Here is a 21,668-nt window from a genome sequence, read left to right on the forward strand (position 1 = left end):
TTACAGTTGAAATACCCCTCCAAACTGCAACATATCTCCACCCCCTCCTACAGTGTGCAGGCACTGTACTTCCCTTCTCCAGGACTCAAGTCTGACCTGCCGGTTTCCCAGAATCCCTTCATAAATGTTACCTTCCTCACTCACCAACAGTATGTCAAGTCATAAAAACCACTTGCCTCCACTCACTCCTATCTAAAATGCTCACATGTCTGCTGGATGCTCAAGCCCCTGCACACAAAACCTCTTTTACCCCCTCCCTCCATCCTTTCCTAGGGTGACCCTTACCCTGCCTTTCCCCCACAACAGATTTAGACACCCTCCAAGTCATCCTATTTTGCTCCATCCTCCCTATATGTTCAAAACTACCTCAACAGCCCCTCCTCAACACTCTGAATAATTCTTTTAGTACCCCCATACCTTCTAATCTCCAAGCTACAAACTCTTTGAATAATATTCACACCACACACTGCCCTCAGACACTACATCTTCAATGCTTCCAGCCTCCTCCTCATTACAACATTAACAACCCATGCTTCACAACCATATAAGAGTGTTGGTACTACTATACTCTCATATAATCCCCTTTTTTACCTGAAGAAGTCTACTGTGTAGGCAAAATGTTTCAGAGTAAAGACACCTAACTGTCTTATTTATCATTAGCTAATAGGAGGCCTTGTAACTTACCCACCCATCCTTCAGGCTGCAGATACTGTAATTCTCACCTCCAGAAATTAAGTTTAAGCAAGTAGTTCCCCTCAATCCATTAATAAATGTTACCTTCCTCCCACTGCAACACATTCCCAATACCACTTGTCTCCACTCTCTCTCAAATATAAAATGCCCACTTGCCTGCCTGCCTGCCCTGCCCTGCCCCACCTGCCCTGCCCCACCTGCCCTGCCCCACCTGCCCTGCCCTGCCCTGCCCTCCCCTGCCTTGCCCTGCCTGCCCTGCCCTGTCCTGCCCTGCCCTGCCCTGTCCTGTCCTGTCCTGTCCTGTCCTGCCCTGCTCTGCCCTGCCCTGCCCTGCCCTGCCTACCTGTCCTGCTCTGCCCTGCTCTGCCCTGCTCTGCCCTGCTCTGCCCTGCTCTGCCCTGCCCTGCCCTGCCCTGCCCTGCCCTGCCTACCTGTCCTGCTCTGCCCTGCTCTGCCCTGCTTTGCCCTCCCTTGCCCTGCTTTGCCCTGCTTTGCCCTGCCTTGCCCTGCCTGCCCTGCACTGCCCTGCTTTGCCCTGCCTGTCTGCCTGCTGGTTTATGGAAACTAAGAGCTTAGAATCAACTACAGTAATGAATGACATTAAGACACATAATGAAAGTTATCATGATATTGTGGGATATTAGAAATAATGTGAAGAATAAAATGCACAATACTTTGACTGGAACACGTGGGACCCAAACCTTGTTATAAGTTTGTCTCTTATGAGAGACTTACTTGTGTAACAATGTGACTGAACACAACAACATATGTCTGCTGCATTATCAAGATGTATAAGAGGTCTTTACTGAATAATACTTATCTCTCAACATTTTGTAACAGTGCACTAGTAGACACCTAACATCTGAGTCCCACTGTTGTAACAGTGCACTAGTAGACACCTAACATCTGAGTCACACTGTTGTAACAGTGCACTAGTAGACACCTAACATCTTAGTCACACTGTTGTAACAGTGCACTAGTAGACACCTAACATCTGAGTCCCACTGTTGTAACAGTGCACTAGTAGACACCTAACATCTGAGTCCCACTGTTGTAACAGTGCACTAGTAGACACCTAATATCTGAGTCCCACTGTTGTAACAGTGCACTAGTAGACACCTAACATCTGAGTCCCACTGTTGTAACAGTGCACTAGTAGACACCTAACATCTGAGTCCCACTGTTGTAACAGTGCACTAGTAGACACCTAACATCTGAGTCACACTGTTGTAACAGTGCACTAGTAGACACCTAACATCTGAGTCACACTGTTGTAACAGTGCACTAGTAGACACCTAACATCTGAGTCCCACTGTTGTAACAGTGCACTAGTAAACACCTAACATCTGAGTCCCACTGTTGTAACAGTGCACTAGTAGACACCTAACATCTGAGTCCCACTGTTGCAACAGTGCACTAGTAGACACCTAACATCTGAGTCCCACTGTTGTAACAGTGTACTAGTAGACACCTAACATCTGCGTCACACTGTTGTAAAAGTGTATTAGTAAACACCTAACATCTGAGTCACACTGTTGTAACAGTGTACTAGTAAACACCTAACATCTGAGTCACACTGTTGTAACAGTGTACAGTGGACCCCCGCATAGCGATATTAATCCGTGCAAGAGAGCTCATTGTTATGCGAAATTATCGTTATGCGAATGAATTTTCCCCATAAGAAATAATGGAAATCAAATTAATCCGTGCAAGACACCCAAAAGTATGAAAAAAATTTTTTACCACATGAAATATACATTTTCCTACACACAAAGAGAAGGATACATGCACAATAGTAGAGTAGTACATGCACAATATATATTGTGCATGTACTACTCTACTAAATGAAGAATAAATGACACTTACCTTTATTGAAGATGCAGCAATGACTGATGAGACACTGTGTCCTGGGAGTGCCTTTTCCTCCTGAGTACTGTAGGTCCTGTTTGGCATTTTCTTCCAGAACAGGCCTTATCACACTGTGTATGCCACTACGATTCTTAAATCTCTCAAACCAACCTTTGCTGGCTTTAAATTCACCAATATGAGCACTAGTTCCAGGCATTTTTCCCTGTTCACCTGGGTGTTAGTCGACTGGTGTGGGTTGCATCCTGGGAGACAAGATTAAGGACCCCAATGGAAATAAGTTAGACAGTCTTCGATGACACTGACTTTTTTGGGTTATCCTGGGTGACAAATCCTCTGGGGTTAATTGTTTCTTGGTATTCTCAATAAGCCACACCAACAACGGTGCTACAGCAGCAGCAGCAGCAGCTGACAGTGCTACAGCAGCAGCAGATGATGCTACAGCAGCAGCAGACGGTACTACAGCAGCAGCAGATGGTACTACAGCAGCAGCAGCTGACGGTGGTACAACAGCAGCAGCAGCTGACAGTGCTACAGCAGCAGCAGACGATGCTACAGCAGCAGCAGATGGTGCTACAGCAGCAGCAGATGGTACTACAGCAGCAGCAGACGGTACTACAGCAGCAGCAGCAGCAGCAGCAGCTGATGGTGGTACAACAGCAGCAGCAGCTGACAGTGCTACAGCAGCAGCAGATGATGCTGCAGCAGCAGCAGACGATGCTACAGCAGCAGCAGACGGTACTACAGCAGCAGCAGCAGCTGATGGTGGTACAACAGCAGCAGCAGCTGACAGTGCTACAGCAGCAGCAGACGATGCTACAGCAGCAGCAGACGATGCTACAGCAGCAGCAGACGGTACTACAGCAGCAGCAGCAGCCGACGGTGGTACAGCAGCAGCAGCAGCTGACAGTGCTACAGCAGCAGCAGACGATGCTACAGCAGCAGCAGATGGTACTACAGCAGCAGCAGACGGTACTACAGCAGCAGCAGCAGACGGTGGTACAACAGCAGCAGCAGCTGACAGTGCTACAGCAGCAGCAGCAGCAGCTGACGGTGGTACAGCAGCAGCTGTACCACCAATAGTAGCGATGGTTGATTGGGGTTTATTATACAACCTGGCCAGCTCGGAGACACGCACTCCACTTTCATACTTATCAATGATCTTTTTCTTCATCTCTATAGTAATTCTCACCCTTATTGCTGTAGGGTTGGCACTAGAAGCTTTCTTGGGGCCCATGGTCACTTATTTTGCAGATAAAATCACCAAAAACACTGTAATAATACGAAATGTTCTGATTGTATGCTTGGATGTAACCGCGGAGGCTGGCTGGTAAAGAATGCCACCGGCGGAACATGTGAGCGTGGCTCAGGCCGCACATAGACGCATCTCAGACGAACAGCGTTGAGCGGGTTTTTTAGCGGTATGCGAGGCAAAATCTTGGCGATAAAATGTAGCGGTATGCAGATTTAACGTTATGTAAGGCCAACGGTATGCGGGGGTCCACTGTACTAGTAAACACCTAACATCTGAGTCACACTGTTGTAACAGTGTACTAGTAAACACCTAACATCTGAGTCACACTGTTGTAACAGTGTACTAGTAGACACCTAACATCTGAGTCACGTACTATACTTCAGTAACAAAACACCTCAATTTTGTGATAATAATGGTTTAATCACATTTGCAAATTCAAAATATAATCATTATTAATATAATATTACAAGGACACAGGTGGAGCATAGAGATCTACCTGGAGTCTACCTGGAGGATATTCTGGGGAGCAATACCCCCAGAATACCTGGGACCATTCCATCTAAGATTTTTAAAATGTACATTATGATAAATCTCTGTCGCTTGCGTTCCAGCAAGTACAAGTCAAGTGCTTCCAAGGTTACCAGTAGTTGAGGTGTTTGACAGACCTTATATGTACAGTAACGGATCTCTGTACACTCTCTAGATCTGCAATTTCACCTGCTTTGAATGGAGATATTAATGAACAGCAATATTCCAGCCTAGAGAGAACAAGTGATTTGAAAAAGCTTATCATTGGCTTGGCATCTCTTGTTTCGAATGTTCTCATTATCCATCCTATCATTTTCTTTGCAGTTGTGATCGTGGTACTCCTAGGTTCCTCACATTCTTTTTTCGCTCTATTGTATGGCCAGAATTTGTAGTATACTCAGTTCTAGTTATTATCTCCTCCAGTTTTCCATAACAGAGTAGTTGGAATTTGTCTTCATTGAACATCACATTGTTTTCCATTGCCAATTGGAAAGCTTGGTTTATATCTTCTTGGAGGTTAACCATGTCCTCAATAGATGACAGTCTCATGCAGATCCTAGTACCATCTGCAAAAGATGACACAGTGCTATGAATTACATCTCTGTCTATGTCTGATATGAGTATGAGGAACAGGGTGGGGGCAAGTACTGAGCCTTGTGGAACAGAGCTTTTTACTATGGCAGCTTCCAATTTAAATCTGTTGGCTACTACTCTGTGTTCGACTGGTTAGAAAGTTGAAAATTCATCTCCCCACTTTGCCAGTTATTCCTTTAGCACGCATTTTGTGAGCAATTACGCCATGATCGCACTTGTCAAGGGCTTTTGCAAAGTCTGTGTATATTATATCTGCATTCTGTTTTTCTTCCAGTGCCGAGATATCTCAGCATGATAGTGGCTTTCTTTGCACATGCAAATCAATAATGTAATTACACATTGTAAACTATACATGAAATAGACCCCATATAACATGTCAGTCACACATTGTAAACTTTGCAAAGAAATAAAAATTTGAATTTGAATCCAAGACCATATCATAGTGATCCAGTAGATGCGAGAGGCAGGAGCGACCTGCTCTGAACCCATATTGCCCTGGATTGTGCAGTTTTTGGGAATCCAAGTGGTTTGCATTATTATTATTATAATCAAAAAGAAGCGCTAAGCCACAAGGGCTATACAGCGCTGCAGGGTAGGGAAGGAAGCAAGGGAATTGGATGGCAGAAGGGAGGGGGGATGATCAGCAGGTTACAGAAAACAGCGGGGCAGGGGATAGTACGGGGGTAGAGGGTAGCAAGAGATACAAGTAGAAAGGGCTGAAAGTATCAGAATTTGTGAAGTAAGTCAGTCGTTGTCAAAAAGTCAATGAGAGAGTCCGGATGAAAGGTGGGTCCATCAGCGAGAAGGGAAGGTAAAGAGAGAGCAGCGGGGCGAAGACGACGACAGAGGTAAATTCTGCGTGCTCGTTGATAAAGTGGGCAGTCCAACAGAATGTGGCTGACTGATAATGGAGCTTGGCAATTCTCACAGAGAGGAGCAAGACGCCTCTCCATGAGATATCCATGAGTAAGACGAGTATGGCCAATGCGAAGACGGGAGAGAGTAGTCTCCCAACCTCGACACTGGTGATAAGAAGACGGCCAGTAACCTATACTCGGTTTAATAGACTGAAGTTTGTTGCCGAGCATAGTAGACCAACGTTGTTGCCAACGGGTGTGAAGGTGGGAAGATATTACAGCAAAATAGTCCGTACATGGAATACCTCTATAAGAAACTGGTAGGTCATGTACTGCTGACCGCGCAGCAGTGTCTGCCTGTTCATTGCCCTGTACGTCAACATGACCAGGGACCCAACAAAAAACAATATCTTTATGCTTAGTAAAGATGCGGCGTAGCCAAAGTTGGATACGGAGGACTAAGGGGTGAGGTGTATCAAATTTTTGTATAGCCTGTAAAGCACTAAGGGAGTCTGAGACAACCACAAATGATGACACAGGCATAGATGCAATACGGATAAGTGCTGTAAGGATGGCATATAATTCAGCAGTAAAAATACTAGCTGAAGATAGTAAATGCCCTTGTACGACGCTGTCCGGAAACACTGCTGCGAATCCTACGCCGTCAGAAGACTTAGAGCCATCTGTGTACACAGCAGTGGCATGAGAATGGGAATGGAAGTGATCAAGAAAAAGAGAGCGGGAAGCCACCGTAGGCAGTTGAGCTTTCGAGCAAGGGAGTGAGAAAGAACAGACCCGAACAGCTGGAACTTCCCAGGGGGGTAGGGAAAAGTGAGATGCTACATGAACATATAAAGGTGGTAACTGAAGGGAAGACAAGAGTGAATGTAGGCGAAGAGAAAAGGGACGGAGCAAACAGGGGCGGCGAACGAATAAAGAATGTCTACTAATATCGGTGACGATTCTATAAATGGAAGGATTGTGTAGATCGTGAGAGCGTACATAGTAGCGAAGGCAATGGGCATCACGGCGATCAGACAAGGATGGAACATTCGCTTCTGCATAGAGGCTCTCAACAGGGGAAGAGCGAAAAGCACCAAGGCACAAACGTAAACCTTGGTGATGGATAGAGTTAAGGCTAGAGAGAGTAGCAGGAGAGGCCGCGGAATAAATCTGGTCACCATAATCGAGTTTCGATAAAACGAGGGCTGAATGTAGGCGAAGCAGAGTTCGACGATCAGCTCCCCAGGAAAGATGAGCAAGGGTTTTAAGAAGGTTTAGCCGGCTGTGACAAATTGCCTTCAGAGAGGTTATGTGAGGTTTCCAGGATAACCGACGGTCAAAGAGAAGGCCTAGAAACCTGACTGTATCACGTTCGGGGATACGGGAGCCATAGAGGTACAAAGGATGATCGGAGATAACAGAGCGTCTAGTGAAAGTAATTTGGTGAGTTTTGGTACTTGAAAATTTAAACCCATGCGTGGTGGCCCAAGTGGAAACACGGTCGACCGCATGCTGGAGAGAAACTGCAATAAGATGACAGTCAGCGCCTGCACAAGCAATAGCGAAGTCATCAACATAGAGTGATGACCAAACATTGGGTGGAAGAACAGAGGCCAAATCATTTATAGCAAGGAGAAAAAGTGTTGTGCTTAGAACACATCCCTGAGGGACACCTTCAGCTTGGACGAAGTCCGGGGAAAGAACATTATTGACTCGAACACGGAAATGTCTGTCAGTTAAAAAGTTCTTAAGGAAGGATGGTAGATTGCCTCGGAGGCCTAAGGAATGGGCCTGGGCCAAAATATTATACCTCCAAGTTGTGTCATATGCCTTCTCAAGGTCAAAAAATATGGCAATAACTGAGTGATTATTCGCAAAGGCATTACGAACATACGTATCCAAGCGAAGTAAGGGGTCTATGGTAGAACGACCCTTACGAAAGCCATATTGACTAGCGGAGAGACTGTTGTGTGTCTCTAAATACCACATTAAACGTCGATTTACGAGACGTTCCATCACTTTGCAAACTGCACTAGTAAGAGCGATGGGGCGATAGTGGGAGGCATCATGTCCAGTAGTACCCGGTTTGCGGAAAGGAAGAACAATGGCAGATTTCCACAGCTGGGGAAGAACTCCTTGTGCCCAAATAAGATTGAAGAGGTGTAAGAGGACTACAAGGGCTGACCGATGTAAATGTTGTAACATACGAATATGAATGTCGTCAGGCCCAGCTGCCGATGATCGGCAAGCTGAGAGCGTTGCCTCCAGTTCTTGAAGTGTAAAAGGCACATTATACTGTTCTTCTCTGAGAGAAGAAAAGTCCAAGGGCACTAACTCTCTGGCAGACTTTGAGGAAAGAAACGAGGGGCATAGATGGAGCCCTCGGGAAATACGGACCAGATGTGTGCCAAGTTCAATGGCAACGTCGAGAGGGTTTGCTACATCAACACCAGCGACCCGTAGAACAGGAGCTGGGTCAGGAGAGTATTTACCACTCAATTTCCTCACTTTTTTCCAGACTGCACTCATAGAAGAAGCAGAGGTGATGGTGGAAACATAGTCTCGCCAACAAGTGCGTTTAGCTTCACGGATGACACGGCGAGCGATCGCACGCTTCTGCTTAAAATCAAGAAGTCTCTCAGCGGTTCTATTGTACCGGTACCTGCCCCATGCAGCACGCTTCAAACGTACTGCACGAGCACAAGCGGGATACCACCAAGGCACGCACTTCTGAGAATGCCTGCCTGAGGTTTGGGGTATAGAATGAGAAGCTGCGGTATAAACTGACGTCGAGAAGATGTGTAGGAGCTCATCAATGGAGGATGAAGAAGGAACCTCACTAAAAGCAGTGAGGTGTGAGTAAAGATCCCAATTTGCCCGATCAAACTGCCAGCGAGGGCTACGGAAAGGTGGTGAATAGGAAGGAGAAGTAAGAATGATCGGAAAATGATCGCTGTCATGTAAGTCTGGTAGAACAGACCAGGTGAAGTCTAGTGCAGTGGAGGAAGAGCAGACTGATAGATCGATGCAAGAGAGAGTATGAGTACGAGGATCAAAATGGGTGGGAGTACCCGTATTTAAAACATGGAGGGGGTGAGAGGCAAGAAAAGCCTCCAACTGAATGCCACGTGAGTCACAATGAGACCCCCCCCAGAGGAAATGGTGGGCATTAAAATCACCAAGTAACAGAAGTGGTGGTGGTAAGGATGAAACAAGAAAGGCAAAGTCTGGGATAGAAAATGCTCGAGAAGGAGAGAGATATAAAGAACATATTGTAAACCACTTATTCAAGTGGATACGGGCTGCAGTGTAATGCAGCGATGTATGGACAAATAGTTGACAGTACGGAATATCATTGCGTAGAAGAAGGGCACTTTCATTAAAGGTCCCATCTGAGAAAGGATCCGAAGAATACAATAAATTATAGCCTGAGATAGGTTGGAAAACAGCCGAGTTTAATTTTGGTTCTTGTAAGCAAGCACCAACAGGGGAAAACCTGGAAAGCAACATCTGAAGCTCACCCCGATTACCCCTGAGGCCGCGGATATTCCACTGTAAATAGGCCATGATTGGCGATGAAGAAAATATCAGGAATCTGTAGGTAAAGGCACCTACGGACTAGAGGGGTTAGAAAAGTCAACGTGTGGTGGCATTGGAAGATGTTCAAGTAGCGAAGGAACGGAGCGTTGCGAAGAATGGGGTTGTGAAGATGGAGGAGAGGGAAGAGAAGGAACAGGAAGTGAATCAGTGTCCATTGAAGGTTTAGTCTCTGCAATATATTCTGAAATGGCTTCAAGTGTTTCTGAATTCAAAGATGTATGGGAGACCATATTGGAGATAGGAGGAGGAGGGTGAGTAAAGATTGGGACAGTAATGGACTGTACCAAAGTAGAGGGGGAGGGAAAAGTGTAAGGGACTGGAGATGAAGTGTGGGGGGGGACAGAAGAGGCAGAAACCTGGGAGGTGACAGAAGAGGGAGAAACTTGGGAGGGGACGGGGGTGGAAGGCATAGTACGAGGAGGAGGGTGAATCTCCACACTTGTAATAGAGCCAGAGAGAGGGGAAGAACTAGGTACAGAGACTGGAAAGGTAAAGTGTGGAGGCGGAAGAAGGGAAGGAAGGGGCAAAGAAGATTTGAGCAATGTGGATTTTTTGGACTTCTGAGTAGAGGGGCGATTGGTATTAGGTGTCGTACGAGGTCTTGTCGATACTGGGGCTTGTGAGGAAGGACGCGAAGATGTGAGAACAGACTGAGTTGTAGTCGGGACGTCAGAGCCAAGGACAGCAAAAGGATTAGATGCCGTAGTGGCTATGGGAGGGGTAACAACAGAGGAGGCTGCAGAAGATGGGACCCCAGAAGTGGGGGGACGTTTGGAAACACGAGAATAAGAAACACGGGGTAGTCTCCCTTGGAGGCGGAGATGAGTAACTGCCATAGCATAAGGGAGACCTTCTGCCTCTTTGAGGCAACGGATTTCACGTTCATTTAAGTAGACCTGGCAACGGCGGGAGTACGAAGGGTGAGCTTCATTACAATTAAGGCAAGATGGAGGTTGACTGCAAGATGTATTAGAATGGTTGTCGGCACCACAGACTGGGCATTCGGCCATAGATCTGCAATATTTCGCTGGGTGACCAAAACGCCAGCAATTTCTACATTGTTGCGGTGTAGGTATCACCTTTCGAACTTGTAACCGATGTCCCGCGACATATACAGAGGACGGGAGTTCTCGGCTGTCAAAAGTTAAACGAGCCACATTGCAAGGGTAACGTCTCCGCCCCCGGGCAGGAAGGACATAAGTGTCTACTTTGAGGATTGGGAGATCCTGGAGTTCCAGCTGTTCAAAAATGTCATTGCCACATGACTGGAAATTCTGTTGGACTATCGTATGGGGCAGAATGACAGTACCACTACAAGAATTGAGAGAAAGATGTTTTTCAATAGTGATAGGAGTAGTATCGATATTCGAAAGGAGAGAAAGATCATGAGCTTGGGTAGCATTCTGGACAGTGACGATGCGCGTACCGCTCTTGAGAGCGTGAAATGAAATATCTCTGCCAACATGACGCAGGAGCGCTTTGGCAATACTATGGTCAGAAAGGTAGGCAGAAGAAGAAGTTGGTCTTAAAGTAAAGAATTTAGTCCATTGTGTGGTCCGAAACTGAGCGTGGAGAGGGAGTGCTTGACGTGTCGGTCGTTTCCGAGTAGAATGGGAAGGTAACGACGGAGCATCATCAGGAGATTGACGTTGGCGTTTAGGAGTAGGACCGGAGTTGGTCCGGCATGAAATGGGTGGGCGATTCGAAAATTGCCGTACCGTAGAGGGAGAAGCCGGAAGCATAGTCAAAGGAGAGCGGAGTTCAGACAAATCGAAGGAGTCAGTCGAAGCCCCGGTACCTGAAGCGGGTGAGGAAACAGCACCAGCAAGAGGTACAGGGGCATCAGGAGTGTCCGAAGAGTGGTCTAAACACAAGGCAGGGTCAGAATGGGGTGCGGTATCAAGAAGGGGCCCGGGGGTAGTGGTTTCATGGACTAGGGCTGCCATGGTTAGGTTACTCCTTTGCTTTTTGTTTTTAAGAAAAAAAAAGAAAGAAGAAAAGAAAATAAAAACAAAAAAAAGAATAAAAAAAGGGGGGAGCGGGGAGGAATAGTTCCCAGGAGGAATGAAAGGGCCGGAAATCTCCCTCCGCGCCCAAGAGGACTCGACACCGCTAGTAGCGCAGATGCAGCATGGAACCCGTGCCATACCCTACCCTTCATGCCAGTAAACCAGCAATCCGGGATAGCAACCTCACATCTGCCGAGCTACCTCGGTGGACAAAAGAGAGGGCGGCCGGATATCCGCCACAAAGCATACCTCCTTCAGCCACCACCCCCGGAATCCGAAAGGTGGCTTCCAGAGATACACCCGTCGCTCAAAAGACACCCAAAGCTACTCCGGGATACCGGAGAGGGATCGGGACATCCCTAGGCAATCCAGATTCCACGGCAAACTACGCCACCGCCAAGAAACCTCAACGGAATGGGATCGACCCCGGTGTCCTTTCCCCTACCTAGGAACTAGCGCGCCTGTGGGAGAAATCACGAAGGCTAAAAAGAGGAAGGGCAAAAGGGAGGGGTGAGGAGGAGGAGGAGGAATGGAAAAAGGGGAGGATGGGGAGGATGGGATAGGGGAGGGGAGAATGGGGGGTAATTAGGTTCGGTCTGAGGAAGAAGACCGACAGGGCTAATTCCTCAGACCAAGAGCCTCTTCACCACGCCAAGGAGCCCCCCTTGAAGAGGAAGTGGTTTGCAACCATGCTTCATAGCACTCTTTCAAAGATTTTTGTGATGTGGGATGCCAGACCTATTGGTCTATAGTTCTCAGCTAATGCTTTGCTGCCACCTTTATGGAGTGGGGCTATATCTGTTGTTTTTAGTGACTGTGGAATTTCACCCATGTCTAAGCTCCTCCACAGTATACTTAGGGCATGTGAAAAGGGTTTCTTGCAGTTCATAATGAACACAGACTTCCATGAGTCTTGACCTGGGGCTGAGTGCATGGGCATGTTGTCAGAGCCTTTCTCAAAGTCTATTGGGGTTAGGGTAATGTTGGAAATCTGGCATACATTGATGGAGTTTTGAGGCTCACTTATGAAAAAATCATTTGGATTGTCAATCTTCAGACTGATTAGTGGCTCGCTAAACACAGAGTCATATCGGGATTTCAGTATCTCACTCATTTCTTTGTTATCATCTGTGCAAGTCCCATCTTGTCTAAGCAAGGGCTTGATACTAGATGTGATATTAACCTTGTTTTTGGCATATGAAACATTTCAAATTTCTTTTGATTTTGCTAATTGCTTTTAGCTCCTCCTGTCTTTCTGGGGTCCTGTATGAGTCCTTTAACTTAAGTTCAATACTTTCCACTTCCTTGGTCAGCACTTCCTTCCATGAATCAGATAACCTAGCATTCTTGAGGAGCACAGTGATTCTTTGCTGTCTTCTGTAGAGGGAGCCTCTGTCTTTCTCTCTCCAGTTTACTTCTTCTTTCTTAGGGGAACATGCCTTGAATATACTTCAGCTACCAGGAAGTTGATCCTTTCAAGGCACTGGTTTGGATCCATGTTATTTAAGATATCTTCCCAACACGTTTCATTTAAGACATGGTTCACCTGATCCCAGTTGATGTTGTTGTTGTTGAAGTCGTATTTGGTGAAAGACACCTTCACAGCTACGTGCATTTTACCGATCAGGACCCCTGTGCATGTAAGTCTGAACTTCAATTAGATTGTGATTGGAATTAGTTGTTTTTGACATGTGTTTTACCAGGTCCTCATTATTTGAGAAGATAAAGTCAAGTGTGTTTTTCAGTCTTATTAGCTCCACTATCTGCTGACTTAGGGTGTGTTTATCACAGAGATTTAGTAGCTCATGTGTACTCATCTAGTTATACTCACTTAGTTGAGGTTGCGGGGGTCGAGTCCGAGCTCCTGGCCCCGCCTCTTCACTGATCGCTACTAGGTCACTCTCCCTGAACCGTGAGCTTTATCATACCTGTGCTTAAAGCTATGTATGGATCCTGCCTCCACTACATCGCTTCCCAAACTATTCCACTTACTGACTACTCTGTGGCTGAAGAAATACTTCCTAACATCCCCGTGATTCATCTGTGTCTTCAACTTCCAACTGTGTCCCCTTGTTACTGTGTCCAATCTCTGGAACATCCTGTCTTTGTCCACCTTGTCAATTCCTCTCAGTATTTTGTATGTCGTTATCATGTTCCCCCTATCTCTCCTGTCCTCCAGTGTCGTCAGGTTGATTTCCCTTAACCTCTCCTCGTAGGACATACCTCTTAGCTCTGGGACTAGTCTTGTTGCAAACCATTGCACTTTCTCTAGTTTCTTTACATGCTTGGCTAGGTGTGGGTTCCAAACTGGTGCCGCATACTCCAATATGGGCCTAACATACACGGTGTATAGGGTCCTGAACGATTCCTTATTAAGATGTCAGAATGCTGTTCTGAGGTTTGCTAGGAGCCCATATGCTGCAGCAGTTATTTGGTTGATGTGCGCTTCAGGTGATGTGCCTGGTGGTGTGTGACCTTTCATGTGTGTGTGACCTTAAATTTATTTCATGGTGATTTCTCATTATTATTATTATTATTATAATCAAAAAGAAGCGCCAAGCCACAAGGACTATACAGCGCTGCAGGGCAGGAAGGAAGCGAGGGCATCAGGTGGCAAAAGGGAGATGGATGAGCAACAGGTTACGGATAACAGCGGGGCAGTGGATGGTGAAAGGGTAAAGGGCAGCAAGAGACTGAACCAGAAAGGGCTGAGGGGAGTGCGAAAAGTATCATCAGAGTTTGTGTGTAAATCAGTCGTTGTCAAGAAGTCAATGAGAGAGTCAGGATTAAAGGAGGGTCCATCAGCAAGAAGGGAAGGTAAAGAGAGAGTAGGAGAACGAAGACGACGTTGGAGGTAAATTCTGCGTGCTCGTTGATAGAGAGGGCAGTCTAACAGAATGTGGCTAATCGATACTGGAACTTGACACTGCTCACAGAGAGGAACAGGGTGCCTCTCCATGAGATACCCATGAGTAAGACGAGTGTGGCCAATGCGAAGGCGGGAGAGAGTGGTCTCCCAACCTCGGCACTGATGACAAGAAGACGGCCAGTAACCTATGCTCGGTTTAATAGAATGAAGTTTGTTACCGAGCAGAGTTGACCAACGTTGTTGCCAACGGGTGCGAAGGTGGGTAGCTATTGCAGCAAAATAGTCCAGAAATGGAACACCTCGATAGGAAATTGGTAGGTCATATACTGCTGACCGCGCAGCAGTGTCTGCCTGTTCATTGCCCTGTACGTCGACATGACCAGGGACCCAACAAAAAACAATATCTTTATGTTTGGTAGAGATACGGCGTAGCCAAAGTTGGATACGGAGAACTAGGGGATGAGATGTATCAAATTTTCGTATAGCCTGTAGAGCACTAAGGGAGTCTGAGACTACTACAAATGATGACACAGGCATAGATGCGATGCGAATAAGTGCTGCAAGAATGGCATACAGTTCAGCAGTAAAAATGCTAGCTGAAGATAGTAAATGCCCTCGTACGACGCTGTCCGGAAACACTGCTGCGAATCCGACGCCGTCTGAAGACTTAGAGCCATCTGTGTACACAGCGGTGGCATGAGAATGAGAGTGGAAGTGATCAAGAAAAAGAGAGCGGGAAGCCACCGTAGGCAGTTGAGCTTTCGAGCAAGGGAGTGAGAAAGAACAGACCCGAACAGCTGGAACTTCCCAGGGGGGTAGGGAAAAGTGAGATGCTACATGAACATATAAAGGTGGTAACTGAAGGGAAGACAAGAGTGAAAGTAGGCAAAGAGAAAAGGGACGGAGCAAACAGGGGCGGCGAACGAATAAAGAATGTCTACTAATATCGGTGACCATTCTATAAATGGAAGGATTGTGTAGATCGTGAGAGTGTACATAGTAACGAAGGCAATGGGCATCACGGCGATCAGACAAGGATGGAACATTTGCTTCTGTATAGAGGCTCTCAACAGGGGAAGAGCGAAAAGCACCAAGGCACAAACGTAAGCCTTGGTGATGGATAGAGTTAAGGCTAGAGAGAGTAGCAGGAGAGGCCGCGGAATAAATCTGGTCACCATAATCGAGTTTCGATAAAACGAGGGCTGAATGTAGGCGAAGCAGAGTTCGACGATCAGCTCCCCAGGAAAGATGAGCAAGGGTTTTAAGAAGGTTTAGCCGGCTGTGACAAGTTGCCTTCAGAGAGGTAATGTGAGGTTTCCAGGTTAACCGACGGTCAAAGAGAAGGCCTAGAAACCTGACTGTATCACGTTCGGGGATACGGGAGCCATAGAGATACAAAGGATGATCGGAGATAACAGAGCGTCTAGTGAAAGTAATTTGGTGAGTTTTGGTACTTGAAAATTTAAACCCATGTGTGGTGGCCCAAGTGGAAACACGGTCGACCGCATGCTGGAGAGAAACTGCAATAAGGTGACAGTCAGCGCCTGCACAAGCAATAGCGAAGTCATCAACATAGAGTGATGACCAAATATTGGGTGGAAGAACAGAGGCCAAATCATTTATAGCAAGGAGAAAAAGTGTTGTGCTTAGAACACATCCCTGAGGGACACCTTCAGCTTGGACGAAGTCCGGGGAAAGAACATTATTGACTCGAACACGGAAATGTCTGTCAGTTAAAAAGTTCTTAAGGAAGGATGGTAGATTGCCTCGGAGGCCTAAGGAATGGGCCTGGGCCAAAATATTATACCTCCAAGTTGTGTCATATGCCTTCTCAAGGTCAAAAAATATGGCAATAACTGAGTGATTATTCGCAAAGGCATTACGAACATAAGTATCCAAGCGTAGTAAGGGGTCTATGGTAGAACGACCCTTACGAAAGCCATATTGACTAGCGGAGAGACTGTTGTGAGTCTCTAAATACCACATTAAACGTCGATTTACGAGGCGTTCCATCACTTTGCAAACTGCACTTGTAAGAGCGATGGGGCGATAGTGGGAGGCATCATGTCCTGTAGTACCCGGTTTGCGGAAAGGGAGAACAATGGCAGATTTCCACAGCTGGGGAAGAACTCCTTGTGCCCAAATAAGATTGAAGAGGTGTAAGAGGACTACAAGGGCTGACCAATGTAAATGTTGTAACATACGAATATGAATGTCATCAGGCCCAGCTGCCGATGATCGGCAAGCTGAGAGCGTTGCCTCCAGTTCTTGAAGTGTAAAAGGCACATTATACTGTTCTTCTCCGAGAGAAGAAAAGTCCAAGGGTACTAACTCTCTGGCAGACTTTGAGGAAAGAAACGAGGGGCATAGATGGAGCCCTCGGGAAATACGGACCAGATGTGTGCCAAGTTCAATGGCAACGTCGAGAGGGTTTGCTATATCAACACCAGTGACCCGTAGAACAGGAGCCGGGTCAGGAGAGTATTTACCACTCAATTTCCTCACTTTTTTCCAGACTGCACTCATAGAAGAAGCAGAGGTGATGGTGGAAACATAGTCTCGCCAACAAGTGCGTTTAGCTTCACGGATGACACGGCGAGCGATCGCACGCTTCTGCTTAAAATCAACAAGTCTCTCAGCGGTTCTATTGTACCGGTACCTGCCCCATGCAGCACGTTTCAAACGTACTGCACGAGCACAAGCAGGAGACCACCAAGGCACGCACTTCTGAGAATGCCTGCCTGAGGTTTGGGGTATAGAATGAGAAGCTGCGGTATAAACTGATGTCGAGAAGATGTGTAGGAGCTCATCAATGGAGGATGAAGAAGGAACCTCACTAAAAGCAGTGAGGTGTGAGTAAAGATCCCAATTTGCCCGATCAAATTGCCAGCGAGGGCTACGGGAAGGTGGTGAATAGGAAGGAGAAGTAAGAATGATCGGAAAATGATCGCTGTCATGTAAGTCTGGTAGAACAGACCAGGTGAAGTCTAGTGCAGTGGAGGAAGAGCAGACTGATAGATCGATGCAAGAGAGAGTATGAGTACGAGGATCAAAATGGGTGGGAGTACCCGTATTTAAAACATGGAGGGGGTGAGAGGCAAGAAAAGCCTCCAACTGAATGCCACGTGAGTCACAATGAGACCCCCCCCAGAGGAAATGGTGGGCATTAAAATCACCAAGTAACAGAAGTGGTGGTGGTAAGGATGAAACAAGAAAGGCAAAATCTGGGATAGAAAATGCTCGAGAAGGAGAGAGATATAAAGAACATATTGTAAACCACTTATTCAAGTGGATACGGGCTGCAGTGTAATGCAGCGAGGTATGGACAAATAGTTGACAGTACGGAATATCATTGCGGAGAAGAAGGGCACTTTCATTAAAGGTCCCATCTGAGAAAGGATCCGAAGAATACAATAAATTATAGCCTGAGATAGGTTGGAAAACAGCCGAGTGTAATTTTGGTTCTTGTAAGCAAGCACCAACAGGGGAAAACCTGGAAAGCAACATCTGAAGCTCACCCCGATTACCCCTGAGGCCGCGGATATTCCACTGTAAATAGGCCATGATTGGCGATGAAGAAAATATCAGGAATCTGTAGGTAAAGGCACCTACGGACTAGAGGGGTTAGAAAAGTCAACGTGTGGTGGCATTGGAAGATGTTCAAGTAGCGAAGGAACGGAGCGTTGCGAAGAATGGGGTTGTGAAGATGGAGGAGAGGGAAGAGAAGGAACAGGAAGTGAATCAGTGTCCATTGAAGGTTTAGTCTCTGCAATATATTCTGAAATGGCTTCAAATGTTTCTGAATTCAAAGATGTATGGGAAACCATATTGGAGATAGGAGGAGGAGGGTGAGTAAAGATTGGGACAGTAATGGACTGTACCAAAGTAGAGGGGGAGGGAAAAGTGTAAGGGACTGGAGATGAAGTGTGGGGGGGGACAGAAGAGGTAGAAACCTGGGAGGTGACAGAAGAGGGAGAAACTTGGGAGGGGACGGGGGTGGAAGGCATAGTACGAGGAGGAGGGTGAATCTCCACACTTGTAATAGAGCCAGAGAGAGGGGAAGAACTAGGTACAGAGACTGGAAAGGTAACGTGTGGAGGTGGAAGAAGGGAAGGAAGGGGCAAAGAAGATTTGAGCAATGTGGATTTTTTGGACTTCTGAGTAGAGGGGCGATTGGTATTAGGTGTCGTACGAGGTCTTGTCGATACTGGGGCTTGTGAGGAAGGACGCGAAGATGTGAGAACAGACTGAGTTGTAGTCGGGACGTCAGAGCCAAGGACAGCAAAAGGATTAGATGCCGTAATGGCTATGGGAGGGGTAACAACAGAGGAGGCTGCAGAAGATGGGACCCCAGAAGTGGGGGGATGTTTGGAAACACGAGAATAAGAAACACGGGGTAGTCTCCCTTGGAGGCGGAGATGAGTAACTGCCATAGCATAAGGGAGACCTTCTGCCTCTTTGAGGCAACGGATTTCACGTTCATTTAAGTAGACCTGGCAACGGCGGGAGTACGAAGGGTGAGCTTCATTACAATTAAGGCAAGATGGAGGTTGACTGCAAGATGTATTAGAATGGTTGTCGGCACCACAGACTGGGCATTCGGCCATAGATCTGCAATATTTCGCTGGGTGACCAAAACGCCAGCAATTTCTACATTGTTGCGGTGTAGGTATCACCTTTCGAACTTGTAACCGATGTCCCGCGACATATACAGAGGACGGGAGTTCTCGGCTGTCAAAAGTTAAACGAGCCACATTGCAAGGGTAACGTCTCCGCCCCCGGGCAGGAAGGACATAAGTGTCTACTTTGAGGATTGGGAGATCCTGGAGTTCCAGCTGTTCAAAAATGTCATTGCCACATGACTGGAAATTCTGTTGGACTATGGTATGGGGCAGAATGACAGTACCACTACAAGAATTGAGAGAAAGATGTTTTTCAATAGTGATAGGAGTAGTATCGATATTCGAAAGGAGAGAAAGATCATGAGCTTGGGTAGCATTCTGGACAGTGACGATGCGCGTACCGCTCTTGAGAGCGTGAAATGAAATATCTCTGCCAACATGACGCAGGAGCGCTTTGGCAATACTATGGTCAGAAAGGTAGGCAGAAGAAGAAGTTGGTCTTAAAGTAAAGAATTTAGTCCATTGTGTGGTCCGAAACTGAGCGTGGAGAGGGAGTGCTTGACGTGTCGGTCGTTTCCGAGTAGAATGGGAAGGTAACGACGGAGCATCATCAGGAGATTGACGTTGGCGTTTAGGAGTAGGACCGGAGTTGGTCCGGCATGAAATGGGTGGGCGATTCGAAAATTGCCGTACCGTAGAGGGAGAAGCCGGAAGCATAGTCAAAGGAGAGCGGAGTTCAGACAAATCGAAGGAGTCAGTCGAAGCCCCGGTACCTGAAGCGGGTGAGGAAACAGCACCAGCAAGAGGTACAGGGGCATCAGGAGTGTCCGAAGAGTGGTCTAAACACAAGGCAGGGTCAGAATGGGGTGCGGTATCAAGAAGGGGCCCGGGGGTAGTGGTTTCATGGACTAGGGCTGCCATGGTTAGGTTACTCCTTTGCTTTTTGTTTTTAAGAAAAAAAAAGAAAGAAGAAAAGAAAATAAAAACAAAAAAAAAGAATAAAAAAAGGGGGGAGTGGGGAGGAATAGTTCCCAGGAGGAATGAAAGGGCCGGAAATCTCCCTCCGCGCCCAAGAGGACTCGACACCGCTAGTAGCGCAGATGCAGCATGGAACCCGTGCCATACCCTACCCTTCATGCCAGTAAACCAGCAATCCGGGATAGCAACCTCACATCTGCCGAGCTACCTCGGTGGACAAAAGAGAGGGCGGCCGGATATCCGCCACAAAGCATACCTCCTTCAGCCACCACCCCCGGAATCCGAAAGGTGGCTTCCAGAGATACACCCGTCGCCCAAAAGACACCCAAAGCTACTCCGGGATACCGGAGAGGGATCGGGACATCCCTAGGCAATCCAGATTCCACGGCAAACTACGCCACCGCCAAGAAACCTCAACGGAATGGGATCGACCCCGGTGTCCTTTCCCCTACCTAGGAACTAGCGCGCCTGTGGGAGAAATCACGAAGGCTAAAAAGAGGAAGGGCAAAAGGGAGGGGTGAGGAGGAGGAGGAGGAATGGAAAAAGGGGAGGATGGGATAGGGGAGGGGAGAATGGGGGGTAATTAGGTTCGGTCTGAGGAAGAAGACCGACAGGGCTAATTCCTCAGACCAAGAGCCTCTTCACCACGCCAAGGAGCCCCCCTTGAAGAGGGGTGATTTCTCAGTAGTGGTAGTTTTGATATTTTTTTCACTACAGTTACCCTTAATGGTAGTCCACGTTTTTCCGTTTTCACTCAATAGTAATACGGTTTACTGTTTCCCTCGAATGGCAACACTTCCAGTTCCCACCAACACTGGGCATAGTCTGGGTCCTTGGCACTTTCGATATTTTGTTTGATTTCCACTTAAAGAAAACAAGTATCACATATGTGTAGATCACAGTCGACAGACAAGCCATTCAAGGCATTCACGATTCTTGTCTACCTTTTTTCCCTTTTTGGGACCACCGCTAATGCTTAAGAAAACTGAGCCCATGCACATGTGTGTGCCCCACTGGGGAGTGGTGCACACATGTGTATGCACAGGTGGAGCATAGAGGTGAGCATATAGAGTAAATTACAAGGACATATGTGGAGCATACAGGTGAGCATACATAGTAATAATTTCATAAGCTAAATATTAATGTTAAATGAAAGACTCTGGCTGACACAGGAAATAAAATACATGTATTAAAACATACACAAGATCAAAACTATGATGCAACAACAAAATACAATTAAAGCCAATACAGCACAAGTTCTAAACATATACCTTTGAAGAGTTTCGAGAGTTTATCTACTCTCTGAGTCTGGCCATGGGCCAAGCTCGTCTGGTGCTTGCCTGGTCAACCATGCTGTTGCTGCTGTAGGCCTGCTGCCCCACATATCCATCACAGCCTGGTTGATCTGGCACCTGGTGAAGATACTTGTCCAGTTTCCTCTTGAAGACTTCTACACTTGCTCCAGCAGTGTTTCTGATATCTTCTGGTAAGATGTTGAATAGTCTGGGACCCCAGATGTTGATACAGTGTTCCTTTATTGTCCCCACCGCACCCCTGCTCCTCACTCGGTTTATTTTACACTTCCTCCCATATCTCTCACTCCAGTATGTTGTTATGGCAGTGTGGAGATTTGGGACCGAACCCTCAAGTACTTTCTAGGTATATATTATCATGTATCTCTCTCTCCTCCACTCCAATGAGTACATGTTCAAAACTTGAAGGCATTCCCAGTAGTTTAGGTGCTTCACTGGCTCAATGTGAGCCATAAACAATATCTGCATTTGTTTCAGCTCC

General features: G+C 46.8%; 1 protein-coding gene across 4 annotated transcripts in view; it reads right to left on the reverse strand.

Annotated features, from left to right (window-relative positions):
- Positions 1-21,668, reverse strand: part of tefu (Serine/threonine-protein kinase tefu) — an 844,515-nt gene that overhangs the window by 496,392 nt on the left and 326,455 nt on the right. The gene's annotated exons all lie outside the window — the stretch shown is intronic.

Source organism: Cherax quadricarinatus, chromosome 9 (genome assembly GCF_038502225.1).
Source record: "Cherax quadricarinatus isolate ZL_2023a chromosome 9, ASM3850222v1, whole genome shotgun sequence".
Lineage (NCBI taxonomy): Eukaryota > Metazoa > Arthropoda > Malacostraca > Decapoda > Parastacidae > Cherax > Cherax quadricarinatus.